We start from the raw sequence: 6,276 nt of genomic DNA, 5'->3' as shown, positions 1-6,276 counted from the left end.
GGGTCCCTTTGGGGAGACTGCGCGCCAGGGCGGCGGTCGCGTGCGGTGGGGGGGAGGCCGATCCCCCATCTCCGTGGCCTTGGACCCTGAGGGGTGCAGACGAGAGAGACGCCTCGACGGGTCTCTGACCCTTCAGGACCTGTGTTTGTGCCTCGGTGAAATGGGCGTGTTGATGGCTGACCCTCTGCGGAGGCCGCCCGTGAGGATCTGAGGTTCGGTGAATTGAAAACGCCCCTCCGCGGGGGTGGGGGAGCGCAGGGTTCCAGTTCGGATCCGTAAATTCAAGTCAGGAGAACAGCCCTGGGGGTGCGCACTGAACGAGGGGGGAAAGATGCAGGCAGAGCCGTGCCCTGGGGTACCGAGGATGCAGGAGGCTGCGGCAAACGCCGCGCTGAATCGGAGGAACCGAGGAAGCCCAGGAGTCGAGTGGGAGGGAGATTCCTGGAGGGCTTCTCGGAGGAGCTGGGATTTGAGTGGGGCTGGGGGAGCGGTGCAGCGGTCCGGGCTGCGGAATCAGTGTGCACCCTGGAGTCCGGGCTGTCTCGGCCCTGGGCAGAGCCCCTGCGTTGTCCACCTTGTATCATGTGCTCCCGAAATGAAGGAGTTTCTCCATAGGTTGTCACATAGGGTCTGTGTTTAGTAGGCGCTCCATCAATGCAAGCTGTGAACGTCTGCTAGCCTGTGCTAGGGCCCACGTCGTCCGGTTCTCCGTGGTGTCCCCAGCAGCTGGGTGATGCCTGCTTCCTGGAGAGGTGACCTGAGGGAGGTGACGGTGGGTGGAGCCGGGCCACTCCTGAGGTGTGAGGTAGGCTGAGCTTGAGGAATGGGCTGGGTCTCTGTGGGAACCTGGTGTCTAGCTTTCATCACCAGCAGCCGGTCCCCTTTGAGCAGTCACACGTGGACTGTGGTCACTCCTGCCTCAGTCCTGGAGGAAGCTGCGCTCTTGAGGCAAAGCTACACGCCTTTGCTTTTCTGATGATGTTCGGGCAGCCCGGCTGGGGGTCCTGCCCTCTGGGGTGACCAGGAATAGTGAGAAGCAAAGGTCTGAGGCAGAGGAGGAGGGACACCCGTGGAAGATGGACAGAGCTATCCAGAAGAGCCAGGTTCAGGCCTTTTCGGTAACAGCTCACTCTCATTTATTTGTCTAATATCTGTGTCTTGCTAGGGGCTCTGTGGGCACAAAGCCTGCCTTGCCCTTCGCTGTACCCTACCAGGTAAAGCAGCTGGAACACGGTAGGGGTTCAGTGAGCATTTGTGGAATGCAGACAGCCAGGCTGAGCGCTGCTCTTGGCTTTGAGAGAGGATGGCCCGACAAGACTGACCCTGAGCTGCATTTTCATTTTGTCATTCCCATCCACCTCCAACCAGGGCTGTCCCCTCACACCCATCGGGTGTGTCTTTTCTCAGACACATCACACCTGGGCAGAGGCCTGGGGACTCTTTTGCAGCTCCTGGGCTGCCCCAAAGAAGAGAGTAACACACGAGACGACCCCACCCCACTGCACCAGGGCACAGTCGTGGAGTGTTAGAACTAGTGGGGCCCCAAAATGTAGTAGAGGATACCCCTCATCTCAGAGGGGAAGGAACCAGGATCCAGAGAGGGCGCGACCGGTTCGAGATCCGGTACAGTTAGAGCAGACCCGGGTACCCTAATTCCACATTCTTTTGTCAGTGGGGGGCCGGGGATTGTACAGGCAGCCACGGTTCCTTCATTCCCTAGCTGCCAATACAGTGAAATGAATGGGGCTGGGGGTTTGGCTCAGTGCTTCTGCCCCTTGCCTTGCAAGCGCAAGGACCGGAGTTCAATCCCCGGTACCAAAAATAAAATAAAGTGGAATGAAAAGTCAAAGAGAGAGATAAAAAGGTAAAGTGGATTTCAAGTTGCCTCATAAGATCTTATTTTTTAAAAAAAAAAAAACCTCACCGTGGAGTTTGAGACCAGCCTGGGCTACACAGTGAGTTCCAGGTCAGTCTCAACTACATAGTGAGACCCTGTGTCAAAAAACAAAAAGAAATAAAGAAAAATAAACCTCTTATGAAAAGCAAAAACCATAATTATGTACATTAATATTAAATGATTTATTTTTAATGCCAAGGAGAAGGAGCCTCCACGTGAGGCTGCCCTTTCGCCGGCCCGTGTCCGGACACACACTGTATTCTGCCGCACCCCACCTCTGCAGCCAGCCTTGGAGTAACACAGGTCGCTCCTTGTGCGGCCCCCAAAACTATCACCCTTGCCCTGTTGGATCTAATAGGATGGAGCCTTCCTCATCTGCTGTGAGATGAACCCCTGCTTCTAAGTATAGATTCTCAGTGGGCAGGAGAAGACAGGAAGACAGGAAGGGAGCCGAACGGAGCCAAGACCCGGCCAGTGCGGCTCCTTGCCTTCCTGAGCCAGGCTGCGGGTAGGGGAAGCTGAGAGGCAGGAGCAGGGCAGCAGCGTACTGGGACCTCTCATGTGGTTGTCCTCTCCCAGGCGTGGTGGCCGCAGTTTGGTCTGAGGACAGAAAAGAGGTCCGCCAGTGTCTTAGACAGAGAGGCTTGTTGGGCAGCCGGCTCCGGACCGCCTGCGGGCCTCCTGCCTGGGCTGGACACGCCTGAGCCCTTGGGGCCCTCCATGGGGCTGGCACCTAGGCCTCCCTGAGTCCAGGTTTCCGGGAAGAAATATGTCATCTGGGTTGAGCAGGTGCAACAAGCAAAGACTGGTGGCTGGGCCTTTCCCATGGGTATTCACCCCACCCGGGGCAGTTATGAGGCCACAGCTAGACAGAGGACCAAGGACAGATCCTTGAACTTGAAGCCAAATTTCACCCACTGGGAAAGGAAAAGGGCAAATATAAAGAAAAAACAATTTGAGGAGATATAGGAATGAAGTAAGCTTATATGCATCTTTCATTAAAAACTGCTAAAATCAGGAGAAAAGAAATCATAAGTGAGAACCAAGACAAAACATTAATGGGAAATTGTCGTCAGAGGCATCCGTGAAAGATAAAGAGACAACAAATAAAAAAAGAAAAGCTAAGTGATACAGAGAATAGAAGTCCCAAGAGGAAAGAACAATAAGGCGGGAGATGAAGAAAGAATGGGGGATTAAATATTTCAGTAGCACAGAAAAATGCATGAACACAGTTTGAAAGGACTCTTAGGTTTCTTTTTTCCTCTTTTGAGACAGGGTCTCACGATGTAGTTGAGGCTGACCTGGAACTCACTATGTAGCTCAGGCTGGTCTCAAACTCACAGCGATCCTCCTGCCTCAGCCTCCTGAGTGCTGGGATTACGGGTGTGCACTACCACACCGGCATGAGCTGTATTCTTTTTTCTTTTCTTTTTTTTTTTTTTTTTTATTACCAGGGATCAAACTCGGGTCCTTGTGCTTGTGAGGCAGGCGCCGGAACCACTGAGCCAAATCCCCAGCCCTGAAAGGACTCTTAGAATAACCAACAATGAAATAAGAGAGCCTGGTGTGGTGGCACACACCTGTAATTCTAGCATGCCGGAGGCAGAGACAGGAGGATTGCTGTGAGTTCGAGACCAGCCTGGGCTACACAGTGGGTTAAGGGCCAGCCTGATCTACAAAGTGAGACTCTGTCTCAAAACAACAACAACAAAACCAGTGAAATAAGGGGGGAAAAAAATCACACACAGATATTAGGGCGAAAATAAAAATGCAAAAGACAAAGAGGAAGAGCAGAGAGAAATTACAAAGTACCAACACAAGGGGGAGAATCAGACTGGCATGCTCTGACTAGCGACACCCCATAAAGCAAGTGAAGGAAGTACTATCATTCAAGATCGAAAGAAAAGAACTCTTCCAATGCAGAATCGTAAAGTCAGACAAACTGTCATTTAAACGTGAAGTCATAATAAAAATATCCTTAGGTAAATAAACCCTCAGAAGGTGGAACACACGCAAAGCGCACATAGAAAATACTCTGGGAGGAAATACTTAAATAATAAAAGAAACAAATCTGGGAGAGCCCTGCAGAGCTATAGAGAGTCGGGGTGTGTGAATCAGGCTGCAGTGCAAGAAACAGAAATGTATTCGGCACTTTAGGAAAGAGGGTGCTTTATACACCTAATTCTTTTAGAACATTGGAAAGTCTAGAGGCTCCCAGATCCCTGGCCAGGTTGGGGAGCTCCGGTGACTGCCGTAATCGGGTAAGGGGAATCACGAGACTGCCCAGAACAGTTGAATTCAAGGACCCGAGGCTGTCTGCCAGATCCAGGAATCCAGAAGCTGTTGACTGCCACTCCCAGATCCTGGAACTCCAAGTCTGGTTGCCTGTGTCATTGGTGTCACCATGATACTTGCATCGGGGTCCTTTGGCTCAGTGATAATAGAAATGAAAAGCAGGCCAAGAAGTATGAGTGTACAGGCAAAGCTTTTAGTTGAGAAGGACGAGAAAATGGGCAAGACTTGAGCTCGAGGAGAGGCACCGAGCGGGACGTAGCAGTGACAAAGATCAGTCCTGCAAGACAATAAGGGAAAGGGCCCAGCTTTCTGGGGTCCCTGGGGGGAGCAGGGTCTGATTGCTCACTTTCTCATTTCAACTCTGGGAGGTGCTGTGGAGAGCCTTTGCTTGGGGTCGTCTGGTTCCCCTGAGACGATCGCTCCTGCTTAGTTAGGGAGGTGATCTTAACACGGGGTGCTCTGTGTGCTGGACCGCAAGTTTAGGACAGTGGTTGGAGACTTCTAGAACCTGCACCAGGGGGTCTGGAACAGGACATTGTAAAAAGCGGCAATTAAAAGTCCCAGCAAATCTTGAAAATACCTTATTTACTGTTCTCTTGATGTCCTCGGTCTCGCAGGAGGATGAGAGAGGTTGGATACCTTCGAGGTTAATAAACCCATTTTGAGACCAACAGTCCTTAAGTGGTGAGCTACTTTTTTTGTTTGTTTTCTTGGTACCAGGGATCGAACTTGGGACCTATGCTTGTGAAGCGGGGGGCAGAACCGCTGAGCTAAATCCCCGGCCGCAGCACTCCGTAAGTGATTAGCAGGCCTCTGCGCAGAGCGGAGCAGGAATCTGGCCCAGCAGGAAGGCATCCTTCCAAGGTAATAAGGAGAGGTACAGCGGGAAGGCAGAGGCTAGGCTGTGTTCTGTGGACCCAGTCCCTGACTGTCCGGGCTTGGAGGGGACCATGCGGGAAGGCTGGCGTGCTGGGCATCTGCTGCTCTATAACCACTTGCTTGGCGGTTTCAAACAAGTACTTGGCACTTACTCTGCTCCTGAAGTTGGCTGGGCCCGGCCGGTGGTCCTCACATGGAGTCTCTCTTACGGTTTTGGCCAGGTGTTCTGAGGGCTCGACTGCTCTAGCTGTCCGAAAAGGTCACTCACGTGGCTTCCAGTGATGCTGGCCGTCACTGGGGAGCTCAGCTGGGACTGTTCACTGGAGTGTCCACCCGTGCCTCACCATGGGCCTGGGGACTCTCACCGCATGGCAGCTGGTTCCGACAGGCACAGTCCCCAGGTCAAGGCTTCTGAGAGGCAGAAAGCAGAGGTGGCCACGTAAGGACAATTCCCAGGCTGCCAGGGCCGCCTCTGACACGTCCTGGCGGCCTGAGCAGGCCCACGGCCCACCTGGAGTCCTGATGGGTGGCACGGCCAGGGCACCCTGCAGAAGAGCATCTCAGGTGGGAGCCGTCTTTGGAGTTGACGGTTTGCTGAAGCTGGGAAGGAAGCACGGCTGAGTCCAGCAGACAGGAAGCCACTTGTTCTGAGACAGGAAGGAGGCTGTGCGCAGTGTGGGAGGAAAGGGAATCCGACATGGCGGTGCCCACCCTGGCTCTGGCTCGGGCTCGCTGCTCGGGCTGTTTGCTGCCAAGAGCCTGATGCCTCCAGACCCTCACCCACGCCTGGCGTATACAGAATGGCTAAGGAATTGACCCTTGTCAGTAACAATGAGGGATGAGGCGGAGCCACAAAGCCCAGTTACAGTGGAGGAAGCAGGCTTGGAGAGCTCATGAGGCCAGGGTGCAGCAATGAAGCCAGAAATGGACCCCAAGTCCAGTTCCAAAGCCCTTCCTGTGTCTCTTCCACCACCTACCAGTGTGTGGGCAGGGGAGGCTGCGGGGGGCATTCCAGGAAAGGAGACAGCTCTTGGGGGGAAAACTCAGTCACCCCCAGAGCCCAGGTGGCAGGATCACAGGAGATAGGCGGTGGGCACATTGGAGTGACCTTTTCTGTCCACCGGGACCCAGCCTGAGGCCCCCACACTTCCTAGCTGGACTGGATCTCTCCTCCAGGTCACACCACCATGAAAACTCCCCACTAA

At 53.6% G+C, this 6,276-nt stretch overlaps 1 long non-coding RNA gene across 3 annotated transcripts in view; it reads right to left on the bottom strand.

Moving 5' to 3' along the window:
* Positions 1-2,032: 2,032 nt before the first annotated feature.
* Positions 2,033-6,276, bottom strand: part of LOC104868781 — a 4,616-nt gene continuing 372 nt past the window's right edge. The window contains exons 1-3 of one of the 3 annotated variants that reach the window (XR_004518598.1): positions 5,583-6,270; positions 4,539-5,482; positions 2,033-2,497 (exon numbers count right to left, since the gene is read on the bottom strand). This is a non-coding gene — a long non-coding RNA (uncharacterized LOC104868781). Of the gene's footprint in view, positions 2,498-3,632; positions 5,483-5,582; positions 6,271-6,276 lie in introns of those variants that run through there. The other 2 variants (XR_004518600.1, XR_004518599.1) reach the window with 2 other exon arrangements.

Source organism: Fukomys damarensis, unplaced genomic scaffold, assembly GCF_012274545.1.
Source record: "Fukomys damarensis isolate Sample0158 unplaced genomic scaffold, DMR_v1.0_HiC HiC_scaffold_23, whole genome shotgun sequence".
Lineage (NCBI taxonomy): Eukaryota > Metazoa > Chordata > Mammalia > Rodentia > Bathyergidae > Fukomys > Fukomys damarensis.
This window is presented reverse-complemented; position numbering and strand designations above follow the sequence as displayed.